This window comes from Pogonomyrmex barbatus, unplaced genomic scaffold (genome assembly GCF_055798465.1).
Source record: "Pogonomyrmex barbatus isolate J1 unplaced genomic scaffold, ASM5579846v1 scaffold1, whole genome shotgun sequence".
Taxonomy (NCBI): domain Eukaryota; kingdom Metazoa; phylum Arthropoda; class Insecta; order Hymenoptera; family Formicidae; genus Pogonomyrmex; species Pogonomyrmex barbatus.
Genome location: NW_028297098.1, coordinates 4,284,732 through 4,296,833, shown reverse-complemented (window position 1 = coordinate 4,296,833; position 12,102 = coordinate 4,284,732). Strand labels below are relative to the sequence as shown.

General features: G+C 44.4%; 1 protein-coding gene across 4 annotated transcripts in view; it reads left to right on the top strand.

The window, feature by feature from the left end:
• The first annotated feature begins 1,576 nt into the window (after positions 1 to 1,576).
• The window catches only part of Eip93F (Ecdysone-induced protein 93F), a 105,286-nt gene continuing 94,760 nt past the window's right edge, over positions 1,577 to 12,102 (top strand). For all 4 annotated transcript variants that reach the window (XM_089072161.1, XM_089072149.1, XM_089072138.1 and 1 more), the window contains exon 1: positions 1,577 to 2,538. The gene's annotated coding sequence lies outside the window, so the exon portion shown is untranslated. The remainder of the gene's footprint in view (positions 2,539 to 12,102) is intronic.

The following is a 12,102-nucleotide window of genomic DNA, read 5'->3' as shown; positions in this document are numbered from 1 at the left end:
GAAAGTACTGACGACGATCGGAATACGATTTCGCTGTATCCAATCCGAGTGCCGTTGCTAATCTTACATTTATGAAACTTACTTTTACGTACGAATATATTGTGGTTATTCTTTCTCTTTGTTTTACAAACAAAAAAATGAAAATCTTGAAAACAAAATTAATCATAATTAATTGATCATATTTTTCTATCAGAATTCTTTCATTTCTCTATTGATTAATGAAAATAAAAAATTGAAAGTATTTGGTTCAGAGTCACTGCAGAGATTCTCACCTTGTTGAATTTGATTATATTTATTTTATTATACGAGGAGCGCTCTAGAGGAGCCTAAAACGGGAGTCGCCTTTATCTTCCCTCCGTCTTTCCGAAACATCGAGTTCGCGAAGGAAGTCGAAACTTTTGCGGCGCTCTGTACCCGATGTACACCGTCGCAGGTACAGAGGAAGAGCGAACATAGAGACCGTAGAGAGGAGGCAGAAAGAGACGCGGAATCGGCGGTCGGACGCGCACATAAAATGTGCAATTGGACTAACGGGGGCGATCCCGACGACGATGCCGACGACATTGATGACGTCGGGCACGACGGTACATACGGCACATGGTTTGACGTTTCGTAGCTCTCGGCTCTGTGGCCGTTGAGAAGGCGCGTTTGCGTGCACGTGCACGCAGACGTATACATACACGCGCGGACGTATGCACGCGTGCATTTTGGAGAACGATGATACATTGGAGCACTTATGTGCGTCCGTGTCGCGTCGTGTCGCTTCATCGTCGTTGTCGTCGGTGACGGCGTCGTTCGCGACGTCCACGACGTCCGGATGATAGTATGGTAACCGGTCGCGATGGTATGTGACGGCGAGCGTAGAGGAAGGCCGTGGTGTTGGTAGCGGACGATGGCGGCTGGTAGTGGTGCGCCTAGTTGCATCGTCAATAGTAGTAGTACTAGTAGTAGTAGTAGTATAATAGTAATAGTAGTAGTGCGCGCCGGCGGCGATGACGATGGTGGTGGTAGTAGTGGCTGGTGGCGGTGGTGGTGGTCGTGGTGGTGCTGGTGGTGGTGGTGATGGTGGTGGTGGTGGTGGTGGTGGTGGTGGTGGTGGTGGTGGTGGTGGTGGTGGTGGTGGTGGTGGTGGTGGTGGTGGTGGTGGTGGTGGTGGTGGTGGTGGTGGTGGTGGTGGTGATGGTAATGGTGGTGGTAGTGCCGGGTGGTGGTGGTGGTGGTGGTGGATACCGAAGATGATGGTGGGGTGGTCGGATGGCGGCGCTCCCAGCGCGCAAGCCGTGCCGTCCGACGCGGATGCAGTTACGGGAGCGCAGCGCGACCCAACGCAACTTGACTTAACGTCGCATATCCGGATCAAACGTCGAGGCCTGGGCAAGTGGAGTGCGTGTGCGTGTGTCCGCGTCGTCTCGTCTCCCTCTCGCTCGTGTTTAACGCGCGAGTACCGGGAGCAGGGGGAGAGTGACGCAAGGGGTGGACAGAGTGCAGGGAGTGAAAGAAAGAGGGAGAGACGCAGTGCGAAAGAAAGGAAAGAAGGAAAGAAATCGGAAGGAGAAACGGAGCCCTTGGGTCCGTCTTGATCGTCGATAGAGTGACAAAGAGAGAGAGAGAGAGAGAGACTGAGAGACGCGAGGGTGATCGTGAAGGGGTTGAAAAGCCGCGAAGAGTGGAAAAGAGAGATCCCATCCCGCTGATCGAGACGCGAGTCGTTGTTGCCGTTGCCGCCGTCGTTGTTGTTATTGTTGTTGTTGTTGTTGTTGTGCACGCGCCCCGGATTCGGTTCGGATTGCGGATCGTAATGAAATAGTCCTTGATCGCGAACTCGTCATCGATCTTCATCGGTCGCCTCGTCATTGCTACGAGCCGTTACGATAAAGTGGACGAGAAGAAAGAACACGAGAACGACGAGAGATCGACCGCGATCGATGAGCGGAATGCTCATGGAATCGATGACCGAAAAAAGAAATCGCCGGTATTGTCATTGTTAAACCGTGGTGATATCTGCGACAGCGTTATCGCATCGCGTGGGGTGAGACGGAGGGAGAACGCCGGTGATCCGCGAGAACCACGTAGACACATCGCAGCGATACGGAACTGGGAGCAACAGGCTCCTTTCAGAGAGCAAGAGAGAGAGAGAGAGAGAGAGAGAGAGAGAGAGAGAGAGAGAGAGAGAGAGAGAGAGAGAAAGAGAGAGGTTTGTGAGGAGGGGGTGGACGAGGGTGCATCCGTCGATCGTCGGGCGCCCGCGCGCCCGCGTGTCATCTTCCCGTACGACGTGGCTCTTGTTTTGCGATCGCCCGCGCTCCGTTTTCGCGAGTGCACATCCAGAAGAGAAGATCAGAATAGGGAAACTTCGGAACTAGAGAGGATTCCCGCGGGACTGAAGAAGGATGTCGTCGGTGAACCGCGTCGATCGCAGAGATCGGCTGCTCGACGTGTCGGCGAGCCGTCGTGAGAAGCTCTGAAGAAGCAGTACACGCGTGAAAAAAAAGGAGAAGAAGAAGAAGAAGAAGAAGTTCGATCTTCTCTGCCGCGAGAGTGAGTAGTTGTCGTTTCAGTAGCGAATTGTGAAATCGGAAGAGGAAAAAAAAGAAGAGAGAGAGAGAGAGAGAGAGAGAGAGAGAGAGAGAGAGAGAGAGAGAGAGAGAGAGAGAGAGAGAGAGAGAGAGAGAGAGAGAGAGAGAGAGAGAGAGAGAGAGAGAGAGAGAGAAAGAGAGGGGGGGTAGGGGGAAGAAAGGAAGGAAGGAAAAAAAACGAGAAAACGCACGTTTGTTAACGGTGCTCCAAAATCCGACGATTTCCTACAAGTGCGCGGCAATTAGAGATACGCGAAGCCGAGTGACGGAAATACCGGTGGAAGAACGAAGGAGAGATGCATGTGCATGTGCATGTATGTAGATCGTGTACGAGTGAGAAGGAGTGTCCTCCGGTACGCGCGCGCGCGAGCGCGCCTTCGCGTTCGCGCTCGCGCGTGTGCGTCAAAGGAGAATGTGCACGTGTCATCGTGTGTGCCTCTAGGTGCGCGCGAGGAGAGGAAGCGAGAGAAACGCGATGAGGAGAGGAGAAGAGAGTTATAAAAGAGGGGCCGATCGACGGCCCCTGCGCGAGGCCGCGGTTCTCTTAGACACCAAAATGGCCGAAAAGATAGTACGCTCACGAGCGCGAGCTCGTATCTTCTCCGCGAAGTGCATCGAGATGCGCTCGGATGACCGTCGTCAAATAGACGGGTCGTCGTCAGATACAGGGAGGGATTCGGAGTCGGCACCGCAATTGCTCCGAGACGCCTCCACCGTCATTTTTGTTATCGTTGTTTTGTCTACGATCATCTATCCTGCGACAGCTTCTTTCTTTCCGTCTCTCTCTTTCTCTCCCTAGCGGCGAATTGACCCCGTTTACGACCACCACAAGCGAGTTATTTCGCACGCCGTTTCTGTCTCTCGGTGTCGCTCGAGTTTTCTCATTGTCGATGTGGGGGCGATGACGGCCGATGCGTTTCTAGGAAATTAGTTGATCGAAATGCTCAGAATGGTCATTTTATTGGACGAGCTTTTCTAATTTCTAATAATCCAAAATAATCACGGAGATCAAATTATTTCTTTAATTTTATCGCTTCTAATATTATTTGTGTTTTAATATTGTTAATAGTGTAGTAAGCAGGTTTCGTTCAATTATGAAATTTAAACTATGACAGAGCTTTCTATATATCTTCATTCAAATTACCATCTATCTGTGAATTAATTTTTTTTCCTGCAGTTGCTTATTAGAATTGCGTGAGTGAATAAAAAAAGTTTGGCATTTAAAAGAAAGATAATTTAAAAGAGAGAAAAATAAAGAAAGAATTAAGGATTTATAAAATATAGAAAGATATATAAATTCTAAAAAATTGTGAAAAAGAAATGACTCGTGAAAAAGAATAGAATGAAGAATGAAAAGTTATATTTGAACGCAGAATAATGCAAGGACTCGCTCAAAAAATATTCTATTTTTTTATATTGTATTATACAAATTTTATATTTTTTAAAGTTATAATCAATATTACGAGGGAATATTACACTTTCTCTTAGTTTTCTCTTTCAGTTCTTCAAGTACTAATTACTAATAGAACATCTTTATAGTAATCGCGTTGTGTGAAGCAATGATTCAACGAGTGATTCTTGCAGAAGTGTAAGCTGTAAATGAGTAATTTTCATATAAGAGAGACGCGTAAAATATTTCTTTTTTTTTTTTTCATTGGAATGATCGTCACTATAGCTTTTTGTTATGCGGTATAATTTCTCGACGATTACATATAAACACGACAGCTAAAATTTCCGCCGGTACGTACTGTCTGCGTAATATCGAATCATAATTTCGCCTCGATAGAAAAGCACTGTTGTAATTATTAATCCACGAGTTGTTTCACGCGAGCGAATTTGATCCAGATCGATTCCAATCGCGCCATTGTGTCGGATAACGTTTACCAAGGTTCTTTTGTGCTGGTGAGTTGAAAAACACACGTTGCTTTGGTGGCGGGGCGCATTTTCCCTTAAAATCAATGCGAATCTGTAATAATTTGCGCTTTGAGGAACGAAAACATCAAACATCTCTGATTTTATTTGTTCGCTTCAGACAGGCTTCAGATTACTCAAAGTTTGAAGCGAGATCGAAGAAAATTCTATGCGAGAAATAAATCGCTAATGACGTATTGAGCTAATACTTAAAATTAGCAAGTGTCGCGCATTGTCATATCGATTTAAAATTTACTACACACATATGACACTAACAATATTAAAAATGTATTAATACATATTAAATTATTCCCCCCCAAAATAAGGAAAAAGATTTGCGTAGTGGATTTTCCTAATTAAAAAATTATCTGCAGCACTGACCTGAGTCAGTGTTCTGTAATTCTTAACGACAACGTCGTTATCATTATGCTGTCAATGCGCAACTTTTTTACTATATATTATACTTGCACACCGACGATGTAACGATAACGGACTCTTACTGTCGTTACAGAATATCGTCACCCCGGTGTTAATAATAGTGTTCAACGCACGGTATTATTTATTCTAAAGAGGAGAGACGTGCGACAAAAATTGACAAATAATTGATCCACGATCGACTAAAAATTGTGCGGCTTGAATGAGGCGTCGAAGGATATACGAAGCTCTATGTGCAACGAGTTTCGCGCGCGCGTCTGTCAGTTTTATCGAGCGAAGCCGGTCGTCACGTGTTCCGCACGGAAACCTGTCGCTCCGACAAGTCGGAGAAACCGGAACCTCGTTGTCTCGGACGTTACCGACGTGCATGGGCGATATGGACGTTCCGAAAGCTGAAAACGCTGAGATTCGAATGCGCGTACAGCCGAGGCGCAAATCGAAATTCTTTCGTCCCATGTCGGATCTCGGCACCGAGCATGCGATGTCGTTCCGTTCGAAAATTCTGCCAATAAATTTCGACCACTCCTTTTTGATATTTCCTGACGTGTCCAAACGCGGACAGTCGGGGAACTCCCGTGAAACTCCCGGTGAACGATGTTACGATGTGAATATCTTCTCTTCGTTAAGCGATTTTTAGTGTTTTTTTTTTTTAATTTGGATTTCACATATTTTTATTATCTATTTTTTTTTGCAGACGTCAATCCACGATTATTTCAAATGTAGTAACGTTTACATTTTTATATTTTTATTTTTATATATGTTTATACTTTATATTTTTTAAACACGATGCGATTGATTTATCGTTTATTTCGCGTGCGATTTAAGAGGTGGATATTTTAATTAACGAACAACCTTAAATTCGAACGTTGCAAGAGACGGTACGTGTAATTTTCGTGCTCTTTGCGGCACAGCACCGGTCATTTAGGTTTGCCGGAAGGGGAACACAGCCGGCGCGCACCGGCGGCGAGTATTCCTCAGAATGCAATTTTCTTCCGATAACAGAGACGCGATCTATCGAGTAAACAGATTCCTGGATGTTTACGTTCTACGAACCAATTACACTATGCCCAGTCGAGCGATGCTTAGCGCTTGGTTCGCGGGGTAATTAGAACGTGTATGTCGCAAAAAGAACGCACAGGCTGTGTGCGAGGCTAATTCGATGGAAATGCGTGTAAATTGGCGTAAACTAGCCTCGCCTCACGTTCCTTTTTGTTTTCTCGATCGAATCCAATATTTTTCACGCGAGACTCTCGCGGTGATCTCGTTCCCGATTCCCGATTGCCGCATCGCTGTTGTCCGGTTTATCCGGCGAAAGCGCGACACGCCTCAGAATGCGGAATTGCAGAATTATTACAAGCTATTATTATTATTATATAATATTGTTATAAATATTGTGTGTGCATGTGTGTCGCTCATATGCAATTTACCCCGCGATGTAATCCCAAGAAGAATAATAATTAAGCATTATATATGGAAAAATTATTATCAATCTCAGATTTTATGAATAGAAGGCCATACTATTTGTGTCGTGAACAAAAATCTATTTAAACAGCATAATTACATCACTTAAGTAGCACACAATGACAGACTGCAACGTGCAAGAAAAAGAAGATGTAAGCGTAAGACAGAAACTTTATTAACGACGCAATAGACAATGTAAAAGAGACAATGCGCATCGTGATTTCTACGAGGAGAGACGAAAATAATTGCGCCTTACGTTCGTGACGTCGTGTTGATCTTCAAAACGCCCGTTCGAGCGCTCGCTTCCCAAAGTCCGGCGCAAAGTTTTAGGCGCATCTCGTCATCGATCTCTTTGTCATTCTCTTCGGGAAGTTAGACTCATCGAAGTGACTCACGGCCGCGCGCGCGCGCGCGCGCGCGCGAGCGTGGCCTCGCGAATTTTCTCGGCCGTGGCGATAAATCGCGTATCGTTACCTCGGAAGTGCCGGACGAACGTTTAACGGCGCATTAAGCACGGACGTTTATTGATGTAATAATTTAGCGAAATTAATCTATGCGCGCGGCGAAAGATCGGCCGTATCGGCTTAAATTGCGACAATACGCGCGGATTCGTGCGATATCGGCAAACAGTCGCAATTGGCATCGCCATTTTCGTACGCGGCCGCGCGTGCTTCCAGCTCGAAGTATTATCGCGAATGTGATGCTTCCCGATCCTCGTCCTCTCCCCTTTGTTGTACGGGGACTAATTATCATTTCTCTTGTCGGCAAATTTATAATTAATTGAAAATACTGATATACTTCCGGAAGATTTTAGTCTGATGTCAGTCTTGTAAAAACTTTTCGATCGCTCCGATATTCCGCTCAATTCGAATTTTCACTGTTAAAGAACACTTTGTAATTATATCTAACTCTTTTCAAGAAAGAGACAATTTCAAGCTAGTTATTTTTTTTTCTCTTTTCGTCTTGTACACAATAAAAGTTTTAACGCTGGAAATACGGGATGTGGAAGGCCGCTATTATTCGGTATCTCGAGTGTCGTCGGAACTTTGTTTCCCACGAAAATCATGCGCGAACCCGTTGCCATTAGAAAATTTTCAAGAATACCGCGGTAGGCGTCGCCCGCGTCCCTAACGATACTTTATAATGCGCGGATAACGATCGAAGGGGTATTAAAACGTAATCAGCCCGAGCTGGCGGGCAATTCTCGCGCGATTATCTCGACGCGCGATCGGGAAAAAGTGCGATTATCTTCAACGTTTTCAAATCGGCTTCGGCTCCGTTCGATTGCCACATCTATTCTCGCGGTCGCGGCGGCCTGAAATTGATCGCGCCTCTCTTTCTCCCTCACCGCGAAATGTCAAGGCGAAGACTCGCTCGAGGTTCGAGTCGGACGCGCGAGCCGGGCTTGATTTCCCGAAATCGAATGTGATTTTCGCACCACGTCGTCGTCACGTAACGTCAAGTTGTGACGTGAAAAAATTCGCGTAGTGCTGTTCGCTAAATTATCGCCATCTATCTATGTTTCTTTCGACTTTGAACCTTCTTTCACAGCAATCATCTGCGTAATGCTTGAAAGGCCGATATTATGCAAGAATTTGAAAGCCTGCTTTAAAAGTATTTAAGTGATAATGTATACGTGCGGAATGTATACTGTACATTTTATGCAATATTTTACATCTTTTTCATTACAAGAGATACATGTTTATCTATATTTGCCTATATTTATCTATATTCATATTTATCTGCGATACTAGTAGTGATCTTTTTCGTGCACTTGGACGGAATTTATTTACAATTAGCAACAATTATTTACAATAAATAATTTTTAAATTAAATCCATACGTTAAGTTTATGCAAAGCCAAGAAGATATAGTGATACATACTGACAAATATATAATGCTTAAAATTTTTTATGTTAAACAATCTTATTTCAATAACAAAACAACAATTCTTCTAATTTATCGTGTGCATGTTTACTTAATTTTAATATTTATGTGAACAATCTAATATTCCTAATAAATTCTTTATTCATATACATTATTTAGTATGCAAAAGATAATATTTATCTTTCTCTTTTTTTCCCTGACGAGATGACGGTTTTAATCGGACATGGGACGGAAACGCATTTTATAAAGTTTGGGCACGTTTTATCGACAGGCGTTTTCAATCGCGAATCGGTTCAAATGCAAACTATCGGTAAACTCTGTTTCCCGTAGTTTTCGAAAATTTTGCACGAAGGCATTTTTACAGGTTGCTTTCGATGCAACGCGCCAACGTTAAGAGTGGATTTTTTTTTCGGCTACAGTGAATTATATTACATTTCGTGTAGGTATTTTTGTACATGACGATCGGAACGCAATCGCGAAAGAGCGCAATTACGCCCGAAGGTGAATGTAAATAATAATCGTCGCGTGCGAAAATCGCCGACGGTACAAAGGATCGAAAATGACATCGTGTTGCGCGATGATGACACAGCGAAACGATCCCGGCGATTATTATACCTGTCGAGCAACAGCGGATTTATACGGGACGCTTATTTGGAAAATGACGTAGGGTCAGGTATCAGCAAAATAACCGAAGCCGAGCAAGATGCGGATACAAATCGGTGCCTGGTGCACCTGTACGTGATTTTTGAACACTGATTTATGCCACGCGCAGGCGACGATTATTTATATGATCCGTTGTCATCTTGGCGCGGCCATACTAGTATGATAATGAGCGATGCGAAATTCTCGACGTGTGTTGCCACTGGCCGATGCGGCGTGCCACGCGTCCGTGTGCAGCATCCTTAAATCTTCAGCCGGACAAAAGCTTACGTCGCGATTGAAAACTTTGCCCTGACCGCATTGAAATCCTATAAATAGTAAGCGACGAATGCAGCTCAGAAATGCATTGAAACTTTATCTTATAAAGCGAATTTAAAATAAGCTGTTCCACGAAGAAAAAAGTTTTTATAATACATTTAAAAATTACAACGTATTTAATTTTTTAACAATTCTCTTTCTCTTGCTTACTTTCTCCTTATCTCCTTCTCTGTACTGAGAATTTTTTTTATTTTAAAAGATGATTTTGCAGAGAATTGCCTCTGGCCTAAGATGCGATATATTTGCACATGTCGCAGCAACGTGCACGTATTTACCGCGAGGTCATTTAGAAATCCCCGAAGTCATGGGGACTAATTTTGAGACTCGTAGTTTCGTGGCGAAGACGTGATCGTCCGCCGAGGTTTTCCGCTTTAGAAAGCTGAAATTTGCCGTATTCAGTAGGTTAAAGTAGAAAATTCGGTGTGACCTCAATTTAAAACTTTGCGTACGGTAACGGCGCATTGAGGTACTTAAACATTAACTAAGAATGAAAAAAAAGTTTGTTTTCTCTAATCACGCGTGTCAGTACAAATTTCCAAGTGTAAGTCAAAGTTCCAAGGATTGCGTTTCTCTCTTGATTATCGCTGAATAATTCTTTTCGCTATAAAAGTTTTCTGTAATTTTCTACACACACACACACACACACACACACACACACACACACACACGCGCGCGCGCGCGCGCGCGCGAATATTAAATATATTATAAGAGAGAAATTAAATTAATTCAAATTAGTGTTTATAAAGAGGTGAGTAAATCTCTTGATCTGGCGGGAAAATGCGCGGATTGATTTGAAGTCGGAGCGGACAGTGATGCGAAAAAGCCGACAGAGTTTTCCGAGCACGCGTTAATGAACTTTATGAGCGATACGTTTTGCCGATTTCGAAAAAGTGGCGGAAAAGCTGGCGTTGGTAATCGGGACGAAAAACAGGTTCGTTTTCGCGAAAAATGAAAAAAATGGCCGCGAACCCGCGAACACATAATGGATCTCGATGAAGTTTACTATGACGTGGGCACATGCGGGCACAGTTATCGTGGAAATTGCGCGATGCCGGTGAAAAAAAGATCATCGAAAATGAAGTTATGGGGAATGGTGGATTACCGCGAAAGAGGGACGGGAAAGTCGATTTGTTGCGCTGTTTCGCCATCGTTATTAAGCGTCACGTTAAACTTTTTAAATAGCGTGGGCTAATGTGACCGTGGAATTATACTTTACAAGTCGTTCGCTTCTTGCAACTTTTGTCTCTCTCTCGGCTTGTCCGTCAGTCTTTAACGATGCTTCACGAAAACGTAAGCTGTTTACGTCAATTTTCCCCGCAGTAAGATTACGTAATCTTTTTTTGCTTGAAAAGTTCAGCTTCTAGATTTAGATTTTCCTAGTTTTTACGTTCTTTGCGCAGCAAAATATTTTATGTGTATAATTATCGCAGTACGACGTTGAACAATTCCACCTCGCGATCCTTTAACGACTCGAATACTGATATCTTAAGATTACGATATGATAAATGCATCATTATCCAAAAGCAACGTCAACGCGATTGAAAGCGAGAGTTTTGTTACGTTCGTCCGCATTATAAAAGGGAAGAAAAAACAATCGAGAGAGAAGTCTCGAGAATAATTGTCGTCGTTAACAGGTAGCAGCACCAAACTAAACACCGTAATATGAAATAATAACGGACTTTTAAAAAGACATTTAGAACGTCGTTAAGTTCTAGGAGTTGATAGAGTAACGGCATTAGACGAGCGACGCACTCTCATCGCGCGCATTAATTCGCGAGTGTTGCGGCGTGCAATCGATATCATCGCGTTTTGAAATAATAATAATCGAGTCGTTACCGGCGCACGTAATGGAGCTTTTTCGTATTAATGTTTCGCGACAACGGAAGCCCGGGTCGGGTCGAGGGAGGCACCGCGGCCCTTTCCGGATTATTTGCACGCCGCGAAATTTCATGGAATAATACGCGGTGCAGCCGCGAAAATGCACGTGAAAAATTAACACGGTCAATTTGCCGCGGGCGGGTGCGTTCGATAGCGGCAGCGAATTCTGTTACGCTTCGTCACATGAATTCGGCCGCGATGCCAGTCAATATTTAATTCCACCAATAGAATGCCGAGATGCATCGTAAAAAAAAAAAAAAGAAAAAAGCGCACCTCGCGCAATTCGCGCCGTAACGCGTAACCGCCGTTAATGCCGTGCGGCGGTATCGCAACGGTGGGAATGCATCGTTTTCCGTAATGCAACAAGCCGGCGCGGCACTTAACCCGCGCCGTTTCTAAAACGCAACGCCCGCGCGGGCGACAAAAAGTGGAGGAACAAACGCGCTGTGTGCTAGATTTTTCGCACTTTGCACAAACAGCGTGCGACAAAACGGCGTACGGTTGCCTGGCGCGGTGGAAAAGAGAAAAACCGCGGGGGTACGTCTGTTACCGTTTAAGCTCGAACCTTTAGTTTCTAAGCCCGGCGAGCAACAGGTTGCGCCATTGTGGTGACTTGAAAACTCCGCTTACGCGGATACTTTCAAAATCCTTCTCTCTTTTCGTGCACTCTCTCTCTCTCTCTCTCTCTCTCTCTCTTCTCTTTCTCTCTCTCTTCTCTTTCTGTGTACAATTATTCTTTGTTCTCTCGCCACCACCACCATCACTTTGGGACTTTCCTCTGTACTTGAGACGATGGTCGAAGAATTTCTATTGCGTAAAGGCTTCTCGATCTCGGAATGAGCGCTCAGCGTAACTTTTGCTCTTTCTCTGAAGAACATAATCTAAACCTTTAACAATCGCGTCACTCACGCGAGCGGAATCTCATGCGCGGGAGCGCGTGTTCTTTGCCGCGCTTGCGAAAGATACGGGCTTCATTT